The sequence below is a fragment of the Hipposideros armiger genome, unplaced genomic scaffold, assembly GCF_001890085.2.
Source record: "Hipposideros armiger isolate ML-2016 unplaced genomic scaffold, ASM189008v1 scaffold_432, whole genome shotgun sequence".
NCBI lineage: Eukaryota > Metazoa > Chordata > Mammalia > Chiroptera > Hipposideridae > Hipposideros > Hipposideros armiger.
This window is the reverse complement of record NW_017731782.1, coordinates 428,129-452,419: the sequence shown is the minus strand read 5'-3', so window position 1 is coordinate 452,419 and position 24,291 is coordinate 428,129. Positions and strand designations below refer to the sequence as shown.

At 40.3% G+C, this 24,291-nt stretch overlaps 1 protein-coding gene across 4 annotated transcripts in view; it reads left to right on the top strand.

The window, feature by feature from the left end:
- Positions 1-24,291, top strand: part of ZNF366 (zinc finger protein 366) — a 311,266-nt gene that overhangs the window by 258,726 nt on the left and 28,249 nt on the right. The window contains exon 1 of one of the 4 annotated variants that reach the window (XM_019665073.1): positions 21,954-22,006. The exons of the other annotated variants lie outside the window; for them this stretch is intronic. The gene's annotated coding sequence lies outside the window, so the exon portion shown is untranslated. Of the gene's footprint in view, positions 1-21,953; positions 22,007-24,291 lie in introns of those variants that run through there. 4 annotated transcript variants of the gene reach the window in all.

Below are 24,291 nucleotides of genomic sequence, written 5' to 3'. Positions count from 1 at the left end.
TCTCTCTCTCTCTCTGTCTCTCTCTCTCTCTCTGTCTCTCTCTCTCTCTCTGTCTCTCTCTCTCTCTCTGTCTCTCTCTCTCTCTCTCTTTCTTCCTTCTGGTATCCCTATAATGGAACTGTTGGTATGCTTATTAAGCCCCCTTAAACTCTCCTCTTTTTTTTGGATTTATTTTTCTTTTTGATGTCTCATTGGGTATTTTCTGCTACCTTATCTTCTACATCGCTGATTCAATTCTCTACTTCATCTAATTTACTGTTGATGCCCTCTAATGTATTCTTCATTTTAGCTTTTGTATTCTTTATTTCTGACTGATTCTTTTTTATGTTTTCTGTCTCCATGTTTATGTTTCCTATTTCTTTGTTGAAGTTTTCCCTGTGATCATTGAGCATCCTAATAATGTGTTTGGAACTCTGCATCTGGTAGATTGCTTGTTTCCATTTTGTTTAGTTCTTTTTCTGGAGCTTTGTCTTGTTCTTTTATTTGGGACATGTTTCTTTGTCTCCCCAATTTGGCTTCCTCCCTGTTTCTATGTATTAGGTAGGGCTGCTGTGTTCTCCTGGTCTTAGTAGAGTAACTTTATGTAGTAGGTGTCCTGTGGGACCCAGTGGTACATTCTCCCTTGTCACAAGAGCTGGGTGCTTCAGACGTGTCCCTTGTGTCCCTTGTGTCCTCTCCTATTATAGATGAGCCTTGGTTTCTGTTTGCACATCTATGAGAGGGATTGGCCCTCAGGCTGATTGGTTGTGAGGACTGGCTGTGACTACAGTGGAGGAGCTGTTGTGCAGGGGCTGATCCCACAGAGAAAAGTTTGCTTTTTAGCTGGGTTCTGGTGCCTGCACAGTGTGCCATCCTTGGGCCTTTGGGTGTGCCATCCTTGGAGGCAGCTGGGTGATGGTCCAGCTTGATTCAAAGCTAGCCACCAGGTGTGCAGCCATGGGGTCTCCTGGTGGGGGGACACACGCTGCAGGCCAAGTTTAGCCTCAGCCTGTGCTCTGCCCACAGTGACCTGGTATGAACCATGAAGCAATCCACAGATGGCTGCTGCCTGTACTGAACTTAAAGGTGCCTTGAGAGGCCAATCTGCAAACCAAGGCTGGCTGTCGCTAGTGCTGGGCTTAGGGCTACTCAGACAGAGGTACGGGATATGCCGAAGCCAGATGCTGCTTCCTTGGGTTTTGTGAACCTTTGAGAGACTTTATGGAAGTCCGCAGCATGAGCTAAGACAGGTTGTTTGTACGGAAAACCACTGGAAACAGCTTGGGTGTGCCTGAAAGTTGGGCGAGGCAGCGTCTCAGGGAATCACAAGGGTGGGGCAGACGAAAGGGTGATAGCCAGTTTAATGGAGACTCAGATATTGCATCTGTCTGTGCCTGTATGCAGGGAGTGGGGAGGGCTCAACAAAGAAATAGTGACTTTTGCCAGCTCCTCCTTCTGGGAATAAACTGCCTCTCCAGCACTCTCTGCGGAACCAGAAAATTCAGTTCCTTCCTGTATATCCCTGGCAGCTTTCAAGCTGCTGCCCCAGTGCTGGAGCTCAGAATGAGTGAGTCTGTCAGTGAGTAAGTCTGTGCATGGACCCTTTAAGAGGAGTGCTTGAGACTCTAGCTGCCCTCCGTCTCACTCAGCCACAATCTCCACGGGTTTTCACAGTCGGAAGTTATGAAGAATCTCTCCCCAGCACTAGAACCCTGGGCTGGGGAGTCTGATATGGGGCTGGGACCCCTTGTTCCTCCAGGGGATACCTCCACAGCCAAGGTATCCCTTGCGGTTTTTAATGGTCACTTTTGGGTTTGGGATGAACCCATTCTGTATCTCTCCCCCTCCTACCAATCTCAAGGTGGCCTCTTCTGTACTTTCATAGTTGTATGGCTTCAATTCATCTTGACTTCAGGTGATTCTCAATGATGGTTGTTCTGTAGTTTATTGTAATTGATGTGGTCATGAGAGAAAATGAGCACAGCATGTACCTACTCCGCCATCTTGATTGGAACTATTTTTATTGCCATTTTCCATATGAAGAAATTGAAGCTCAGAGATTAAGTAACTTGTCACATTTGAAGTGATTTCAAAGGTGGAGGCTCTGTCTTATTTATATTCCATTCCTCTTTTCTTCCCTTCTTCTCAAAATTTTCAGCAATTTGGAGACACACAGTTCTAATGACTGCCTTCTAAATTGATCAACTAGGATTTACCCTTTGAGTGATTTTAGGTAGGAACTTTTTCCCTCCAAAGTAAATTAAATACCCTAAAACGGTATTAGGTTGATGGTCTAATTGAATGAGTTGTTAAGTGATTCACTCTAAGGATTTACCCAAAGCAGCAGTGGTGGCCCTGTTAGCTTCCCCTCTCAGACTCATAAAGCTACAGCCTGGGTCAGGTGGATGAAGGGCAAGGCCTCATAAGTTACCAGTGAGGTAAAAGCTGAAAGCTTGAGGTCTAACCATCTTCATTCCCCCTGAAAAAAAAGCTGGTATTAAGGAGAACAATGCCTTACCTCCCTCCAGGACAGGTAACCTGCTAAAGGAGAGTCAGAATTGGATCCCCGTGAGATATCTGGGCCCCGATCCCAGTTCCGTGATTGCAGCACAATGCTGTGAGGTGGAGTAATCTCTGTGGTCAGAACTTTTCAGAATTCAATGGTTTTACTTTCTGGCTGATTACTTTGATTAGACCCTTAGCTCCTTTCTCTTTTGTGAATTCTAGAAGTAGGTTCTCTTCCCATTGCGGGAATTCCCAACTCTACTCCACTCAAGGATTCTCTCTTTTTTTTCTTAAGGGTATGAGGGAATACTTAAAAGAAGTCTTAAAATAAAGTTCATTTTTCTTTCTTTGAAAAAACTGTCTTAAGAGTAACATAGCTCAGGGCTGACAAGAAAGGGTTGGGAAGAACCACAAAGCAGAGAAACCTGGTGAAGGAGGAAAGAACTAACATTTATTTAGCACTTGCTATGGGCCATGCGTACACCTATTAGGTATCTCATTTTAATCTTTATCCAGATCCATGAAGTAGTGTACTTGCTAGGATAGACTAGGTTATGCTTTAATAACAACCAACCTCCAAATTGCCACGGTTTAAAAAATTTAAAAAGAAAACAAGGATTTATATCTCACTTCCATTATATATCCATTACATGGATTAACTTGTAGCTTTGACTTAGGTCATTTTAAATTTAGGCCCTAGGCTGACAGAATAGCTATTATTGGAAATGTTTCACGTTGCTATGACAGGGCGAAAGAAAATTATTTGGAATCATGAACTACTTCTCAAAGATTCCACAAGGAAATGACACATGTCACTTGTGCTCACATTTTGTTGGCCAAAGCAAATCTCATGGCCTTTTCTACATATAAGGGGAATACGGAAATGCAATCCATGTGCCTAGAAGGAGAGCTAGAAACGTTTGATGAATAAAGTGTTATTATGGCTGAAAAAATAGATGCTTAGGAAAGGTAGTAGATGGCGGAGCTGGGATTCAAAGCCAGGTTTTCCGACTTTGTCTCCTGAGCTCTTTGCTGTTTTACAGTGGGTGCGTTCTACAGGCCTGTTACATACATGATGCTGTACCTCCTCTCCAAATGCTATGCCAAACTTGAGGCTAAATGAGGTATGTATGCATGTGCACCTGGGTGTGGACAGGTAAAGCCAAAACCAAAGTTATTATAGCTCAGCCTTTATTTTATCCATTTCTATTCCCTTTAAAGATCTTCAACATATTCCATGTGAAGTCATTATATAATAAAAAGTTTCATCTTTGAACACATGCCATATTTTTCTTTTTAATCATAGGTCTCAAGTGCAATAGGTTTCCATGTTTATTGCTTTTGTTTGCTGAATAATGAGAAAAAGGCTACTATGCCCTTAGTTTAGTAAGACTGCTGCCTGATGGATGTTCAAGGACCAGAAGAAAGGATGGTCCAGGTTCCCTCCATTACTTTCAAGACATTCTCCAGGAAAAAAAAAAATTCCTTGCTCAAAAGAACGATAAAATAACAAGACTGATTCCATCAGCCCTTAGAAAACCAATGCCAATATTTCATCTCCCTACAGCCGAGAGGAAATGCTGTTATGTCAGCTCTCAGACTTTTCTAATCTAAGTACCCCTAATGGGAAAGAAAAAATGGACAAGATATCCTAAGTGATCTGCCAGGTGAAATTTCAGACTTTAACCTGTCCAGGTTTTTTGCATTCTGCTTCATAACATATCTGTACTTGTTTACATTTAAATGTTTTAAATTACTCACTGCTAATTAAAATCAATAGGCCATGAAGAGACGCCAACTTATTCTATGGTTTTTACAACCCTTGAGAACTTGACCTCAAGCCTGCCCCATCCATCAACAATAATATGCTTATCACCTGAACGAGGGTCCCTGAAGGACAGGGATAAGGGTTCTTATCAGGTTGGGGGTATTGTAGGTTCCCCTTGACAGACAGAATACCCTAGAAACTGAGAGAGGATAAAGGCAAGGAAGAGGCGGAGGAAGAGGGGTAGGGGAGAAGGGAGAAGAGGAACAGGAAATGGTATCTGGAGACAGCAGAGAGCCAGTAGAGCCAAGGGAAAAAGTCACAATATAGCTTAAAAAAGCACAGGGAAAGAACTCGGAACTAATTTACTGATGAAGACAGTTGTTCAAGGACTGCATTTTTTATTGGTCATATTTTTCTTCTCCATTAAAAAAGATAAGGTACTTGTCTGAAGCACAGCTAGCTCAAGCCATAGGCAAAATGTTTAACCTTGCTGCTGTCCCAGATATCAAGCATGAACTCAAGTGCTGCTCAGCCTAATGGAGTATGAAGTTTGCAAAACTCTTTGAAGGCAGAGAGTGCAATTTAAGTATTATGTATTATTAAATAAAATGCCTATTTAGGAAGAGAACTCTCCATTAGCGTTATGTATGCCTTACCTAGTAGCCAACACCTGGCAGAGCTGATTGTCAAAAACTTTTTGACAGAAGAGACCAGGCGTTGATCACTTAAAGTAGAAAATAAAAGAACAAAGAAACAAGCCCAGGCAGTAACAAATGACATGCATCATTAAGGCATTGGCTGGGTTCAGAGAGAGATTCCTGAGCTAAAGAAGGCCTCATTTACTGGAATGGAAAAATATAGGGCCAGGAAATTGCTCAGAGGCCTCCTGTGTTTTCCTGTGCACATGCAGAGGCAGTATGTGTTGGCTACCGTTTAGGTTCAAAATCTCAGCTTTAGAAATAGGCTGAGTTGTGTCCTTGGAAAAGCAGAGGGTTGTGTGGTATATTTGTGTGGGGTGGGGGTGGAAGAAGGGGTGGAAGGAGGCTGTTGGGAGGAGCCATTTAGATGTTCTCTGGAACCAAACTGTTTCCTTGGGCCTCACAGTTACTAGAACTGAGCTGGGAGACACAGCAGCTGATCAGGGCTTACAGAGCCTCCAAGTTTCCTGAACTGGCTCCAAGTCTGCCCCCCTGAAAACATAGGCCAGTTCTGCATGTTCACACTAGATGGCTGGTTTCGTGCCCACCTATGTCTCAGGTGCATTAGCTGAGCCTTAGCCTTTTCTTCAACTTCGACATTTATCGAGCAACCATTTCCTGGCAGACACTGTTTTAGGCACTGGGGAACAAAAATCAAACAACCCTGTGCTCATGGAGCTAGCATTCTAGCAGAGGGAAATGGACAATGAATAAGATAAGTCATATAATATGTTAGAAGATATGGAGAAAAATGAAGCAGGGAAGGAGAGAGAACAGGGGGTGCTGGGTGGGAGGCAGGATTACAGTGACCTGACTGAAAGAGTGATATTGAGCAAAAACTGAAGGGAGCGAACGAGAGAGCCATGAAGAGTTAGGAGCCTGTTAGGAAATGATTTTCTATCTATTTTGGAATAAAAGCCGAAGTTCTGAGAAGGTTGTTGTGACTTGCACCAGCAGGGGAGGGGCAGTGGAGGTGGGGTGAAATGGTTGGATTCTGGATAGACAATGAAACCAGAATCCACACAATTTGCTAATCCATATCCTGAGGTGCTCAGTTGCTCTGACCAGGAGTATGTTAAGTGAGATGTGAAGGAATGGTGATGAGGGGTGTTCCCTCTCCACTCAAGAGTAGTAAAGGAAGAGACAGGACTCTTGTTGGTACAAACCACCTTGCCTTTCTTTCTTTGTCCTTCCTGTTAATTGAGGGCCTGTTATGTGCCAAGCACTGTGTTGGAAGACAATAGTGAGTGCGAACTAATAGGCTTACTGTTGGCTCTCAGGGAGCCAACAGTCTACAAAGGGAGCCAGACGTTAAGTAAATAATCACAGAAACAAATGTAAGATGAGTACTCTGATATATGCTGAGTGTTAAAATTAGTATATCTGCCCTGGTTAGGAGGTGCTAAGGAAAGAACACTTTACTGGGATCTGAATACCTATGTGTCAACGAGGCCAAGGAGGCACAAGGAGAGGAAGAGTGTTCAGTGGGAATGGCATGTCTGGAGGTTCTGAAGGGAGAGGAAGCATAGTATGGATGAGGAACTGAGAGAAGAACAATAATAAGTAAAATGCAGAAAGCTTGGGGAACATGAGCAAGATGACCCTGGAGAAATGAATAAGGGTTAGACCATGTCAGGCTCATGCGCCATGTTTAAATTTTGAACTTGATCCTAAAATCAATGGGAAGCTACTTTAGGCCTCTGAGCAGGGGCATGACATGGTCATATGTGCTTGTTGAGAAGCTCACTATGGCTGCTTTGTGGAGAAAGGATTACAGGAGTGCAGTGAGAGTGACGTGGAAGACCACTTACGAGACAAATGCAGCAGCTCAGGTGAGTTCGTGTTTGCTTGAACCAGTGAGTAGGCTGTAGAGATCATGGTGAGGATGAATGTAGAGATCTGAGAGATATTTAGAAAGTACCTAAATAAGCTGGTTTTGAATTGGCTATGAGGGTTGATGGAGAGTTCAAGAATAATTCCTGGTGCTTTGTTTAAAGACGTTGTATAAGTGGATGTAAGACTCCCTACAACTTGTATTAATTAGATCAAGCCACATGAGAAGTTAGAAAATTTATTTTTCTACAACTCTTTAAAAATAATATTTACTGGAGGATGGTTTAATTAGTGTCCAGCCTTGACCGAAAGAAAGGGTGGGATAGATGACCTCCCCCAGTCCTCGCCAGCCCCATGGCCTGGTTGCATAATAAATTGATGGAATCCTTCTTTGAAAACACAATCTCTAAACCAGCATTGTTCAATAGAAACATAATATAATACAAACCATAAATGTAATTTTGTATTTTCTAGTAAATATACTTAAAAAGTAAAAAGAAACAGGTGAAATTAACTAGAAATTATTTTATTTAACCCAATATATCAAAAATACTATTTAAACATGCAATAAATAGAATAATTATGAATGAGGTATTTTACTTTATTTTTTACTAAATTTTTGAAATCCAGTGTGCTTTGTATATGCACAGCGTGTCTCAGTTCAGATTCGCCATATTTCATGTGCTTAAACGCCACATGTGGCTGGTGAGTACTGAGTTGGACAGCACAGCTCTAAACCATCAAAGCAGACACACAGGTCTTAAATCCATGTACAAAGCTCTGGAAATGTAGGTTCTTCTATAGTAATTTCAGGGATAAGTAACACTTTAAATAGAGCCTCTTTAATTTGAATGCTTGACCTCTCACCAAGATTAGAGAGCAGACTCATTTTCACTCCCAAAGTAAGAGCGTTGCTAATGTCTAAAAAAAACAGTGTCTACAAAGAGACAGAACAAGACTCAACCTGAGAATGTTTTCCTTTTGCATATTCATCAGCCAAAGGCATATTGAGTTTAGGGTACCAACATATGGCACAAATGTTAATTTTAAGAAAAATTGGGCACACTCAACATGCTAAACCACGTTACTTGCTACACATGTGATAACTTGGCTTCAGTAGTGGCAATACATTGCCAGATTTTCTTAAATGTCAGGCATTTTAAGAAATGGTTTCTCTGAATTTGAAATCACACACACACGAAATAAATGGAATTGCTACTGAGATGTTTCTAAATAAAATAAATTTGACCTGTGAGGGAAAACAAAGCAACAGCTCACCAGAGGCCATGGTGGACCATTGGTTGAACATCAAACATCAGCAGTGCCGTTTTAATTTCTAGGCAATGTATTGTAATCCCACAGTTCATTAACCAGATTTTAATCTGCAAAGAATGTCCAAATCTTTGGGGTTAAAGGAGCCTTGACAGTTTTCCTTGAGGATTCCTCCTGTCTGTTGACGGAACTCACCTTTGCTACCTAAGTCATGTGAGCAGGTGAGAATTATCCCCCTGTGTCTCAGCGTACTATAGCATTCAGCCATCCTCATGGGCAGAAGAGTCTGGTAGTAAAATATGTTGAGCCTGGAACCCTGGACTTGTTCTTGCTAAGTTTCCCTTGACCACTTCGGTTTATCAAAATCAGCCCAAGTTCAGACCTGATGCTCTCAGCATCATTGGCCTATTGTCATCCAGGTGCTCTTGGGGGTTCTTTTCTGGGTCATCATACACTCATAGATAAAGTACTCATTTCAAGATTGCTCTGTCTCTGTTTATGAGTCTGAGTCCAGATTTTCAGTTATTTGCAAATCCCTGTAACAGGGAGAGATTGAATGGTGTACTTCCCAATGGACTGATAAAACAGTGCGGAATGAGGTGGGAAGGAGGAAATTGAAAATGACACAAAGCCTTACAGGGACCAGTATAGAGTCAAGGTCATCTAGTGGGAAGGTAATATATGAACTGAGATTCCAGACACTTAAGCTCTAGAACTTTAAAACTCTCATATCCTCCCTGTGTCTCTGTCAGTTGGAAACATTAATAAAATGCCTGAAATCCTCTCCCATACTCGAAACATTCTACAATGAGTTCTCTTTTATTTCATGGGGCTTTTGTGGGGACTAAATGCAATAATGGGTATGAAAGTTTCTGAAAAGGTTGAGAATTATCTCAGTGTAAGTTACCACAAATATCACAAAATAATTCCCTTAACAAACATGGAATTGTTTTTTATTCCTATTACAAAAATCTTTGGTCGAGTTGAGGAGCTTATTTAATTTCAGGTGGAAAGTAAAAGGATCTATAGAAGGTAAAAAGTAAATTTAAAGAAATAAATAGTTTAAGTATAAATTAGGGTGATATTTCTGGAAATCAATTTAGTGATATGTAGTAAGGCCTGAAAATTTATATCCTTTGATTCAATAATTCTAGAGAACCCAATCTATGGAAATGATAAAGACTCAACCAAGATTTATGCATAAAGTTGTCTACTGCAACGTCATTTGTGTATTGCATAGAGATGTATAGCAAATAGTCAGTGTTGTAAAACGTATTCATGAATGTAAAAGATGTGAAAGAAGCAAACCAAAATATTAACATTTACTCTTGGTGGTAGTATTTGTGATTATTTTCATTTCTTCTTTAAACATTTCAATATTAGATTTTACAATGGTAACGAATTTATATTATTTAAAGGCTATTAAAAATAAACTGTGTAGAGTAGGTCACCTTAATCTAATTCTGGTGCCAACTCATTTTGATCTTTCAACTCATCTTGATCAATAGCCAGCTTTTCTCAACTGCTTTCATGATTTTCTTCTCGTGCCTCTGCTAACTATGACACCACGTGGGCTTTGTATTGATATTATGTCTGTCATTTGCCAGAAGCTCAGATAGCACTCAGAGAACTGAGTCACCTGTCAGTTTTAGGATGTCCACAAATGGTGCTCATTTCTTTCTTGAATATCCCACACATTCTTTCTTTACTTGAAATTCATGTGAATTGGCCCAAAGCTAGTGTCCTCTAGAATAAGGTATACCGAGCAACACTCTTAATGTGTGGCTTGCTTGATTCTCCCTGAGGAAGTCTTAGGCAGGAGCATTCTTCACTCATGTTGAATTTCCCATTCATCCCTACAGAATAGTTGTTTACTCTGAAAACCAAAAGGTTTTAGAAACTATAGGCAATTCCCTAAACTCAAGATTGAATATTTTCATAGTTTGTTATTATCAAATGGGTGCAGCTGAGTTACCTCTTACCAGGTGAGACCCTGAGTAGAAAGGTGCTTTGTTATTTACTCACTCTATTCTTCACTCCTTCAGATTAGTTCCATCTTAAGTTAGCCTCATCGTTTCTTCAATCAGCATAAATGGAGATGAAAATTTGAAGGGGCCATTTCCCAAATGCCCCATTAAATAATGTTATCAAATGTACCCTTTTTACAAGTAAGCCGGAGACGTTTAATAATCTAACAGTATTAGCCTATTGCTGCTAACAGGGAAGAGGTGATGGGGGTTGGGGGTGGAGGGGAGTGGGGGAGAGACAGAGAGAGAGAGAGACAGAGAGAGACAGAGAGACAAAGAGAGTGAGATAAACCAAAACCACATCATTCCCAACCACTCAAAGTCAAAAAGCTCCAAGGAACAGAAAATAGGCTATGGGAAAGCACTTAAAATAACTTTTTCTTTTGCTATCCCTTCCAAGGAAATATTTTTTACGCAGAATCTTCTACATTCAGTGTTGTAGCATTCAGAAGCTCAGAACAGGCCCATCAGCACCTTAATTGGCTTTTCCTAACCACCTCCTCAATTTGTCACACAATTCTTATTCAATTTAGATCCAGCTATTTCCACACATTTTTACGTTGATTTGAAAAATGTCCTTCACACTTTGGTTTTGGCCTCTACTCATGAAATGTCATTTGTATTAAGATGATTTAGTTTCAAAAGGATTTTCCCCTATGTGATTTTGCCTTAAATGAGCCTCAAATCTTGTGTACTTCATTCCAGACATTGTTGGAAAACAAGAGTTTGTGAGGTTGCTTCAGTGTTTCTCCCTAAATATATATGCAGTTGACCTTTGAACAAAGTGGAGATTAGCTGTACCAATGCCTCCCTCCCTTCACCCCGTGCAGTTGAAAACCCACGTATAACTTTTGACTCCCCAAAACTTACCTACTAATAGCCTACTGTTGACTGGAAGCCTTATCGATGACATAAACAGTTGATCAAAACATAGTTTGTATGTTATATGTATTATATACTATATTCTTACAATAAAGTAAGCTACAGAAAATGTTATGAAGAAAATCATAAGGAAGAGAAAATATATTTACTGTATTTGTTTTTAAAAATCCACATATAAATGGACCACTGCAGTTCAAGCCTGTGTTGCTCAAGGGTTGACTGTGTATATTTCTTTCTCTCTTTATCCAAATTCTCAGACTTGAAATCTTGGTTCTATTTGTATATGCTTTTTTCATAAATTTTAAATCTGAAATTCGGTTCAATCCTTGTCTCCAGTATCATTCTCTCCAGTCATCTAAGACGTCTCAGGCAGGTGAAGGTTTATATAGAGAGATTACACACAATCACACACACACACACACACACACACACACACACACACACACACAAAACCTAAAAATACCAGATAGAATCCTGTATATTCTGTCAAAACATTTCCATTACTGGTGATTCCATGAGACTTGGTGTCTGGTGTTCCTAGAAACTATCCAAAAAAGGTTTTTTTGTTTGGTTGTTTTAATTTGTTTTTATAATTGTTCTTGTACTTTACCTTTTGATAGTGTTTGCCCAATTTTCCACTTTAAGTAGTCGCTTTTCTGATTGATTTGTAAAAGCTCTCAGATATCAAATAATACTATCTCTCTGTTATAAGTTGCAAAATTTTTTCCACTTTGCCATTTCCTTTTGAATTTTATGTGATTTTTGATATACAGGATTTTGTTTTTCCGTATATAAATCGAACTACTCACCTTTTCTAGTTTCTAACTTTTAGCCAAGGTTTTGAAAGGCCACAGGTTTCGGTCAAAGACACACGAAAGCCCTCTCAGCAATGAGATGGAGCCGCGGGCTTTGAATGAAGTTGGTACCGTATTCCCTACCACATTGTTGGAACAAGTGGGAAGGGGTTAGGTCAGGGATAAAGGGCTGGATTTACACTCATCCCAAGGAGAAAAAGCCCATTTTGAAACTAGAGGAATAGAAGTGGGAGGAGAGCCTCTTGGGAGGAAGGTGGTATGGGGAAGGAGGGCGATGACACTGATGTGTGTTTGTGTTTATAAGAGTCATTTATGTGACTAGAAATTGGATGACTATTCTGTAACCTTTTCCAAGTTCCTGAGCTTTGGGCTGATTTCAGGGGATTTTGGGGGGGCCAATTACTTCCCAGACATGGGCAATCTGAATGATTCAGTGTCTGGGGTCCCCTGGGTGCAGGGAAACCCTTTCTGTGGCCAGCAAAGTGGTGAGGAGGTGAAAGGGCCTGCCTCACCGCAACCATGACCAGTTCCCTGACAGATGCTAGCACTGTATGTGCGCAGCGTGTTTCACCTTTGCAAGGAGCTCTCATGTACTCCACCTCATTTGATTATTACAGCAACTATGTGAAGCAAATAGGGTACACTAAGTTTTCTTCCTCTCCTTTGTACAGAGTAGAACCAAACAGAATTTGAAATCTAACTGATTTTCCAGACTCACTTAATGATTGAGTTATAAAGCAAGGTGAGGTGTGCAGTCCACTATAAAGGGGTAATATGGCCAACCAGAAAGTGTACAAGCCAAGAAATGGGTCATGTCTGCGATGAAATGCCAGCTCAGCCACTCATCTGCTCTTAGACCTCAGGCAAGTCACTTCCCTTCTGAGCTTCTATTTCTCATCGATAAAATGGAGTAATGACACCTGTCTTGCAGGATTGATGTAGGGATTAAATCATATAATGCTCTATTTTCTTCACTTCTTTGATCTTGTTGGTGATGTGTGTTTTTGAGTGCAATCTTGAAGCTTGCATAGAAAGAGTGCTATGTAAAGTATCTGAAGTGGTTCATAAAGAAGAAATGCGAGAGCTTGGAGAGCCCCTGCACAGGGCCTGGCCCAGAGTGGATGCTGCAAAAACCTAACTCCTCTTTCGCCATGCCAACTTACAAATTCTTGAGAGTTAAGATGCCCTTAAGGGCTTTCCTCTGAAGGATCCTTGTGTAGTTTATAATCTCACTCATTCAAAAGCCCTTTCCCATCATAACATTTAGAGCATTGCTAGCATTAGGAATATGATTAATTAAAAACTCAATTATTTACCCAGTAGGCCATTGTATAAGTAGGCTCGGTGAGTGTTTGCAACAGCTCACCTGTAAATGTAAAAGATCTTGAAAGAAGGTTATTGAAATAAAAGAGCCCAGCAACAGGCCTCAAGAGAGGGCTTAGCGTCACGGCTAAGAGCAGGAGTTAGCCAACTACAGCCCCAAAGCCAAATCCAGTACTCTGCCTGTTTTTGTAAATAAAGTTTTATTGAAACACAGCCACTCCCATTTGTTTACATGGCGACTAAGCCTGCTTTCATTATAACATCAGGGTTGAGTCTGTGCAATAGAGACAGTAGGAGTTGCAAAGCCAAAAATATTTCTCTCTGACTCTTTACAGTAAAAGTTTGCCAAATCCTGGTGAAGGGCTGCTACTTCCAGGCTATGTGACCTTAGACAAATCATTTATACTCATTGTGTCTCAAATTCTTTATCTATAAAATATGGATTATAATAATAATGATTGAAAGAGATAATCCATGTAAAAGTCTTGCATATGGGGAGTCCTCAGTTAACGATAGCTATAATTATTACTACTAATACCATTGATTTACAGCGAAGTCCTTGGGGCAAAACACTCACCCTGACCCAGGAACAAAAAACCTGATTGTTCAATCCAGTTTCAAAAGTTCCCCCTGCAGATAATAATAGTAGCTCGGTCCTTTCGTACCACAATCATGTTTTCTTAAGATCAGCTATTTCAATGCCATTAGCTCACCTTCCAGGATATTCTAAGTATACTCCACTCTACCTTTCCTCTACACTTACTGTAGACATTTGGATTCATGTCATTGAATATTTTCTAATAGTCTGTGTATCCTGTCTGGGAGAGGAGGAATTGAATGAGGCGTTTTGTTGGAATTAAATGTCAAGAGAACAAGCTGCTTCTTTCTAAAAATATGAGCTACATATTCCAAAAGGTGTGAACCATCAATCAAAGTATAAGAGAAGAGTTTCGATTTAGTTGTTTACTTTTAGAAAGAGAAAAAAAATTAAAGAAAACTCAACTCGACAAATGGCATTGAAAGCTAATAAGGAAGCTGAAATAACAACAGCCCCACTTTGCCTCCTAAATATAGTGGGGAAATGCTTTCTCAATGTAAAGAAGTCTTATCCTACAGTCCAATTAGCATATGGAGGTGATTTCCAAGAGAGAAGTGAAAAGAAAAAAAAATCCCACAGCTCAACCTTTCAGAAGTATCATAGTCATGCATCCTCTTCCTCATTGTCAAGTGTTGTAGGCAGGACCTTAGGGTGAGGTGGAGGCTTGGGAGGAGGAAAAGGGATGGGGAGAGGTCTCCGTCTAAGACCCATGAGCATTCAAATGGTGCACTGATGGTACCCCACCCCCACCCCCACCACCAGGGTACAGCATGACCTGTCCAAGATGCTTCCTTTTGTGGATTACGTGGACCCCAAAGTAGCCATTTCCATGGGCTGTGCTTCATCAACTTAGCTTTGGCATAGAGGAGAATCTTCTCCTCCCCCCTCCCCCATCCCATCATTAGTGGCTTGGGTTGGTGGTAGGGAGGCAGGGGTGATTGCCAGTCACAGGGCTTCTTCTATCAGAATCCCTCCTCTCTCACCTTATGCCCACTCATGCTTCCCTTAGTGTATAGGTTCTGTCATTTATATTCAATGGAGCTTACTGAGCACCTCCCTAAAGTAGTTCTTAACCTTGGGTGGCCATGAAAATTACCTAGAGATCTTAAAATGCATCAATGTTGTATAAAGAACCCTAACGTTTTGTAACTTTCTAATTAAAGTGTTAAAAACTTGGGGTGGGGCTGGGGAAATGTACCAGTGCCTGGGCCCTACCCCTAGAGATCCTGATGTAATTCAGGTCTGGGGAGGCATGTAGGCACTGCATTTTTTTAGGCATGGGTGGGTGTTGTATGTTTAAAACTTCTGAAGTGATTCCAATGTGCTAACCTACTATAGGCAGGGCATTCTCCTAGGTGGGTAGAACAGTAAATAACATTGGCAAGGTACCTGGTCTCATGAAACTCGTGGCCTAGTGGGGAAAGACAGAGGATAAATAAATGAATGGCCAAAATATTTTCTGATAGTGCTATTAGGAAAATAAAACTCGGGGCTGTGAAAGAGAGAGCTGGAGGATGGGGAGATTTCTAACTTTAGATAATATAACTTTCGATAGAGTGGTCTGGGCATCAGTGTTGCAGGGTCATATTTTCCTTCTTTGCCTGTAAGCCCTGTTTGCACCCAGGGCTGGTTACAGGTCCACGGTCAGATGCCTGCTCCTTGTTCAGGACAATTGCCATCACTGTGTTTCCTGGCGCCCAGTTTCTCCAGGCTGATGAAAATGGGAGACCCTCCTTGATTGGGCAGCCCAGATCAAGCACTGTCACCGGAAGCCGCCTCCCGGGGCATGCCTTCTCCTCAGTGATTTAATTCTCGAATGCCCCCATCCTCTTTCCCTGTCGCCTCATTGACCACCTCCTTCTGAAGTGATAGCCTATTCTCAGCATCGTTTATTGAACACAATTTGCTGACTTGTAATAATGTCATAATGATAATACTAAAAGCAGATTGAGCTAAATTTATTATGTGCAGTCACTCTGCAAGATACATTATCTCATTTAAGCCACTGCTAAGGGGGCATTATCAGCCCCCATCAATGTGGAAACCAAGACTCTGAATGGTTAGAGACTTTCAATGTGGCTTACCTTTTTAGACCTTCTAGGTCCCATCCAACTCAGAGAACCTGTGATCCTATGACATCTAGCTCATTTACTTAACTGGGTGGCAAGCTCCCTGAGGTAAGGTATCACATCATATTTATCTTTGCGGGAGAACCTCTTCTCTCCTCACCCCCATAAGCCTTGCTTGTGATGGGCAATAAGCCCACCAGAGATCAATCTGTGGAGGCAGCCTGACCATCACTCCTGAGTCCCTGAGGCTTCGAGGAAGCCTTCAAGGCCTACAGGCCTCAGTGTTGTCCCCTATATGCTCAGACTCTCCTTCACCCCCAAGACTACCTGGTGGGGTCCTCACCTCTGAGAACCACAGAGGACCCCAAAGCAACCCACAGACATTTATAAATGGTTCTTGTGGGCATTCGCCCCAAGGTCTGTCCCATGGAAAGTCTAAAAGAAACAATTATTTTATGTTTCCTGAAGTGTTTTTGTTTGTTTTGCTAATCAAATTTTTAAAAACTGAGATTAAAACACCAAATAAGGAAATTATTGCAATTCCTAGACTAAAGATCGCTATTCAGTGAGGCCGACTTGCACTGATATTTAAGGAACTAGGAGAGCTGTCTCTTTAAAGAGAATTCTCTATGTTTTCAGCTTTATTGAGGTATAACTGACAAAATTATAAGATATTTAAAGTGTACAACATAGATGTTTTGATGCACTTATACATTGGGAAAACATTCCCCATCTAGTTAACACATCCATTACCCCACATATTCCCCCTGCCCCTTTTTTTGGTGAGAATAATATTTAAGTTCTATTCTCTTAACAAATTTCAGCTATACAATATAGTGTTATCAACTGTAGTCACCACGTTATACATTAGATTCTCAGACCTTATTCATCTTATAACGGAAAGTTTATACCCTTTTATCAACCTCTTCCTATTTCCCCAATCTCTCAGTCCCTGGTAACCATTTTTCTACTCTGTTTCTATGAATTTGACTTTTTTTAGATACCACATATAACTGATACCATGCAGTATTTGTTTGGCTTATTTTAGGTAGCATAATGCTATCGAGGTCCATCCATATTGTTGCAAGTAACAACATTTCCTTTTTTTTTTAAGGCTGAAATATATATATATATATAATATTTATTTATATATACATATATATATATATATAAATATACATATATTTCTTTATCCATTTATCCATTGATGGACACTTAGGTTGTTTCCATTCCTTGGCTATTGTAGACTAATGCTGCAATGAACATTAGAGTACAAATATCTTTCTGAGATAATAGTTTCGTTTATTTTGGATATATACCCAGAAGTGGGATTGCTGGACCATATAGTAGTTCTATTTTATTTCTTGAGGAATCTTCATACTATTTTCCATAGTAGCTGTACCCCTCTTTTTTTATTATAACACACACACACAAAATATAGCAACACTTGTGTGTGTACATGTACATGTGTGTATGTTTGAGACAGAGGAAGAAAGCGAGACTATGAATGTAGTGATATCTTATTGAAGAAAAATTAACATAGAAAATTGAGAAGTTACAATAACCTTCATTTCTGAATTTGGATATCCCCTCCCTGCACTGATGTTCTTTTTGAGTTTCAGCTGAAGTGCTTAAGGATGAACACAAAACTGTCTAAGATGTAAGTCCTGTGATTGTTTCCATTTCATAGAAGAGTAATTAAAGCCTCAGAGGTTTAATCAACAGTGGCATTTCCCCTTCTCCCCTTTCCTTTCTTCCTTTGCATTCCACAGAGGAACACTGCCCTCTGAAGAGGCTTCTGGGCTGGGTTTGCCACCGCATCCATCTTGTCCCAGCTCAGTGCAGGAACTTGACAGCGCATTTGTGGCCCTTGCCCAAGCCAAGCCTTTTAACTGGGCTTTGCTGCCTTCTGAGACAGGTAGAAATGGGCACCAAAGAGTCCTAATCTCATACCCTCTTGATGCTGAAAACCCATGTAAGGGGCTGGAGGTTGACCTCCAATCCCAGAAAATGCTCTATCAACATATGAATCCAACATAATGCTCACAGCACTAGGAACCCACAGTGATCACGTTTGCTGCTGCAAATTTCTCTCCAGGGCAAATGAATTCATACTGATTCTGAACTGGCAACCAATGGTAATATTAACTTACCAGATGGAAATACAACCTAAATTCACATGTGCCCTTAAAGCCACAGACAAGTCTGTTTTAAAAAGCAGATATAGCAATGCATAGTAACAAAATCCCAAACAAGCAACTGCTCTGTATTGAGTATCTTAATGGCAATCAATATCATGCAAGATGCAATGGGAGATAGAAGAGTGTGAATCCCAGGCTGAAGGGAGCTTATGCAAGGGTTAGGAAAACAATGAAATCATCAGAGTATAATACAGGGAAAAACACTATATTTAACCCAGGGCTCCATGGGGTGATGCAATTGGATTTGAAAGAAAAGAGAGCTAATTGGGCAAAAGACTAGGGAAGGAAGGCTTCCAGGAAGCAGCTGAAATTAAGTTCATCCTGTAAGAATGGGATGGGATCAATGGAAAGAATATTCTTAAATGGCGGACCAGTCTAAACAAAGGCAAAGAATCATGTATAGAATAGTGAAAGTCTGGGGTTAAGAAGATTTTAGAGAGAAGGGGAACTGAGCTGGACTTATAAAGGGCTTTGAAAGTCAGGGAGAAGAGTTTACATTTGATTTGCTTTGTGTTTCAGGTGGGGATTGTGTTTAGCTACAAGTCACAGAACTCTGAATATATTTTCTGTTCTTTTTATTAAAGTTTATTGGGGTGGCAATGGTTACTAAATTTACATAGGTTTCAAGCGTATAATTCAGTAATACATTATCTATATATTACATTGTGTGCTCACCATCCAGACTGAGTAAAGGATTTATTTTCTCAAATAACAAGAAAACCTGTACCAAGCAAGCACAGTACTTCCACAGTGACATTTTCTGCCTTCCCCTCTACCCTACTTTGTGGGAGGCATTGTCATTAACCTTGTTGCTTCACAGTTCCAATATGACTGCACCACCTCCAGCTTCACATCCACATTCCAGGGAGAAAGAGGAGAGACAGGAAAGGATAAGAAGGTGGTTTCTGCCTTAGACACAAACGCTTTCTCAGAAATCTCTAGCAGTCTTCTGTTTACATCGCACTGGCCAGAACTGTGGTAAATGGCAACCCCTAACTGAAAGGATGTCTGGGAAGACGAGTGTTTTTGCTGGGCATACGAGTATTGTGACCAGAAGCAAAATTACAGTTCTGTTTCTTAAAGAAGAAGGGGGAATGGATTTTGAAGCAGCAGTTAGCAATCTCTATCCACTATTGTGTACAGCAATCGTGTACACTATTATTGTAGGTTCCTGAACAGAGAGTTGTCTTAAAAAAAAGTGATGAATTTTTAGAAGATGAATTTGGCATTGGTATTCAAGGGCTTTGGAAGAAAGGAGAAGAAAGATCTGGAAGAGTTGATGGAAACTAATGAAAGTAATCTAGGGCTGGCCACTGGAACTAGAGTTCTAGACATGGGAATGGGAAGAGAAGCTAGTAGTCATTTCCAAAAAAACAATGAACACAATTTTGTAAAAACCATCCAAGAATGAATGGTCAAGGTGGAAGGTGTTGACAAACTGACTCTTTGATGCTTCTTTTTTTCTATGCATAAAGTTAACACTTGGGGTGGATGGCAGAGAACATATAGAAAAAACAAATTGACAAAGGAAAATCCAAGAATCAGAGACATGTTGAAGCAATAACAAATCCTGGAGTATAATTACATTTTAAGGCAATAGGCACCTGAGGTGAAAAAAAGGGTGATTTAGATAAGTTAGGGGATTCTGATATGAATGTGGTCTTTCTTGAGAATGCGAGCATTGCTTTCCGGGGCCATTCTCTAAACACAATGCATAGCAGACCGTTAGGATAGTCTCTAGAATAATTCTATGCTTAAAAAGCAAGATGAACCACACCTGAAAACAAATTAGGTTCCTTTTGATGACTAATCCTAAACAACAACAAAAAAGCATTCTGCCTACTTGTTAGAAAGGGAGGGGTACAAGGAAAGAATTCCACAGATGTTTTTTGCAGTTTTATCTACTAGTTATGGTTAAAGAACAGAAAACCATTTTAAGACTAGAAAATGATTACAATTTAAAAACCCATCATTAAAAATGTTAGTAAGTACAAGTCATTGTACACAGCATTAAAGACACAAGAAAGTTTCAGCTCTGTGCTTTGACATTTTATGATGCTGCAGTGGCCTAAGTAGGATTGGACTTTTATTTTAGCCTGAAAGAAGTTTTTAAGCAACCCACTTGCCTTTGGGCTTTGGAGGAAGAAATGACATTGTCCCCAATCCAACAGTCTCATTCTTAACATCCTAGAGTTCCTTCTCAGCATTGAGGAAGGGGCCAAGGACACACTCGGGGATGGGTAAAATGGAGACATGGAGACACTGGATTAGTCATATTTGCCTTGTGCTATTCTGTAATTACTGTGAATCTGCACATCGGACTTATCTTTATCTGAACTTTCATGGTTAAATGTAATTTATTTTTGACTTACACACACCTGGCTTTCTTAATGCAGTTAATCAAAGGTCTGCCCCAGTTGGCAAGTCACCCAAGTCTTCCTCTGTTCTGCAGAACACATCGATAGTGAAGGCTGGGGCGCTGGCTGGGAAACGGGGATGTTTTCCTCACTTCCACAGCTATTCCTTCATCTGTTTTATGGTACTCTGAGGTTTTAATGAGAAGAAGGAAAAACAAAGACTCTTTTGAAAGAGGATATTTTATGTCAAAGAAATGTCATTCTGTTCTTTGTTCTCTCATATTCAGCAAATCAACTTAACACATTCATGATTCCTCTACTAGAACATTTTTCTCCACATCCATTTGTCACTTTCTTCTCACAGATGGTGAGTTTCTTGAAGCTTCTGGCTTATTAGACATTGTCTTCCTGGTCCCCAGAACAGAGCAGGCACAGAAGAGGCACCTGAAGTGGTTTGCTGAGTGAATGCCTGTGGGCAGGCTTCTACAAGTCTAAGTCTTTGCTGTTGCTTATACTTATTTCTCTGAGTATATAAGCCTGGGTCATAACACTGTATGCCCAATGTATAAACCACAATGAACTCTGCCAAGAGCATCAGAAGACCTTGGGCAGAAAAATCAAGGAGTCCAAAGAACAGCTGTGAGAGAATTCAAAAGAAGAGAACCCAATGTTAATTTTGTCTGAATGTTTACTGTTAAAAGCCAATATGAATTTTTATTTTTTTAATGTAAGTATCTGAATAGCTCAGTCAGTCACAGTGTAGGAAAGTGAAAGTTGAATGGGTATACCATCAAAACTCTCCTCTCCACCCAGGGGGCTGCACAACTGCAAAGGCACCTTCAAATAGACTATGACGTAGTAACTTGGCTGCCGGACTCCCAAGCCTTCCTCCCCGTCATACAGTGTTTCTCCCCAGAGGCAACCAATGTTACCAGGTTCTTATATTTTTTTCAAAGATAGGCTAGGTGTCCATGTATATGAGGGGCTAAGTATATACATATTTTATAAGTATATATATTTTCCAAGAATCATTTTAGTGAGCAGAGTCAATAGAAAAAAATCAACATGAAGCAGGTCAATCAGGAGATCTTGAACTATGAAGTATAAGGGAAAAAAGGTATCCAAGATGAAGAGTGCTCACTCATCAGAAGGTAGAAATAGATCAGGAATTCTATCTACATTTAAAAAAAAAAAAGTGCGATCACAGATCCACCTGCCCTTTAGGATGAACATTTCCGCAAAGTTAACGGACATTTGTCTGAGGGTCATGGGGGAACTTGTTGAGTGAGAGGAGGTAGCCTGCCCTCCTGGGACATTGTTTGCTAGAATGTGGGCATGTTCTATTGTGTGGTGACAGGCTCCTTCAGGGACTCAGTAGCATTTGATCACTGCCCCTTAGACATTTCCAGAGGCCTCCCACATTTATTCATATTATTTCAGTGTAACAAAACATTCCACCTTTCAGGTCAAAGGAATATGGTACACACTGGCCAAACATCCTGAGCCATGATGAAGCAGGAGGAACAGGGGCATGCTTTCTGAGGAGCACTACCCTGGTTACTGCTATGCCTTAGCTAAACTGCCTTCCATACTGGAGATGTTCTTGGAAGTTTATTGATGTAAAGCTGGCTTGGGATGGACTTGGACAGGCCAAGTCAACCAGTTATTCCTTCTTTCAGGTAATACCAAAATCCTGCTTGGAGTCAGGGAGTAAGAGCAACAAAACAGGTATTCGTCAAATAAATTCCCAAGTAATTATTCCAATGATATATAAGACACCTGGCAGAATCTGACTTTTTAACCAGATTCTGTTAGAAATATAAGATACCCATCCACAAAGAAAGGTGACAAGTGACACAGGGCCCTATTAATGAGTAGAACATCCAACAAATATGATAGACTTCTGAGAAGTGAGGGATTTTCTTTTACCTCTGGAGAAAGGAAAGTTTCACCCCTAAGTCTCCATAAAGCCTTCTGTAGATGAGGTTCTCTCCACCTCCTTCCCTGTAGAATCTTGGAACAGTCTGGTTGATATAGCCCATGAAAAATATCAAAGAAAGAAGGCAGGTGGCTGCTCAGGTAGACTTCATCAGATAGCAGTGCTTGGCGGGGCAGCCAGGACTCAGGATTTGGCCTGCGGGTTTGGAGATTCATGAGTTCCATTTTGTAAGAGCACTGGTTACTCAGGTTTAGGGAAAATGATTCACAAGCGTGATCTATGAATGTCAATGTCAATCTATTGATTTATAAGGGATAGGAGTTTATTTTCTAATCATCAGAATGATCTTGTCCACTGATAGTAGACTACATTTTAAAGAATGTTGGAGCAATTATAGAAGATTGTTTACTGAATGCAATCAGGGCCAAAGATTAGAAAACCTTGAAGGATAACTTAACGCCCCATCGCTGCCCCATAATATTCTTGCTGAATAGAATACATACCAAAAAATAACAATAAAAGCTGTTTTCTGCCATTTAAAGTCTCTCCTTTGGACAGAGAAGAAGTTGATATCATCAAATTCATATAATCCAGTTCCCCTCTTTATAGGTATTTGCATAGTATTGGACACATCCCATAGATACAAACTGATTAGAGGGTAGAGTCTGGTCGCCTTGACTGTTGTTGGATATTTCCCAAATATCCACAGTTACTCTTTTTTTTTAATGATGTGCAGAGTAGCATTTTTTGTATGATACTTTTACATTTTTAAACTTATTTTTAATGTACATGAAGTAAAATTCATCCTTTGAGTCTTATAAGTTTTGACAAATACAGAGTTGTGTAACCACCACCACAGTCAAGATACAAAACAGTTCTTTACTCCCCCCACAAAAATACTGCCTCGAGTTACACTTTTAAAATAGATTCCTTCCACAGATGGTTAACCTCCTGTATTATATGTTGATTCTTACCACTTTTGCTCTCAGAGGGTCATATTTTCTGGCATTATCCGCCAATTCTGAGACCTACCAGGCCAAATATGCCATCATTCCCAGAGATGGATAAAATGAAGCTTTCTAATATGCATGTGTATATTTGCTTCGTGAGGAGTGGCTATATCAAGTTTACTTGATCTATGAACATAAAACAAAAATTGACATATATTCTAAGGACATTTCCCCCAAAGAAAGTAGGAGAAAAACTCTGACATTCCAGTTGGAGCTCCATCCACAAGAGATAGATTAGCTCTTTGGGTTGGGAAAGAGAACTGCTAAGTCATATCTCCAATTCATTTCCTTCCTTTAAACGGGTCACGGGGACAGAGATAACCCCAACACGCTAGCAGCTGCTCTAGTGCTCAAGTAATTATGTTCACTCCTGCTTTCCAGAAACTAGACCTAGGCATTAAAAACTTTCCTAAGTGAAACATGCGTCCATTTAACAACCTATGCAAACTAGCAGTTGAATTTGTTGTTGTTTTAATAAGGGCTCTTTAAAAATGTGTATACAAAAATGGTGTATATGCATGCTCATTATGGACAACTTAAATAATGAAAAACTAAACTTGGCTTTAGGTTATTATATCTTGGTGGTATTTAGGAACTTTAAAAAATAAATTGTGAGTTCAATTGACTATTTCACATATTAACAGGTCTCATTAATATTGCTGATACCTAGGGGGCTCAGCCCATACCAAGGGCTGACAGATTAATTTTTATAATAAAATGGGAAAAATTTGGGTTTATAAATTAAATCGTGGCCACAGAGGCATCTGGGAGAACCTTGTGGTGTCTGGCTACCACGCATCTGGTCACCTCTTCTTGGCTCTACCACGAACTCAGGAAATGACAAGGCAGACCACTCATTTCTTTGAGGACAATATCGCTCTATCTGCCAGATGTGTACAGAGACCCTTCTATTCCTGCCAATTGCAGGAAGGCAAGGCTGAATGATTACTTGCCAAATACCTACAGATGAAGAACTCAGCAGGACAACTACATATATATTAAGACTACATATATG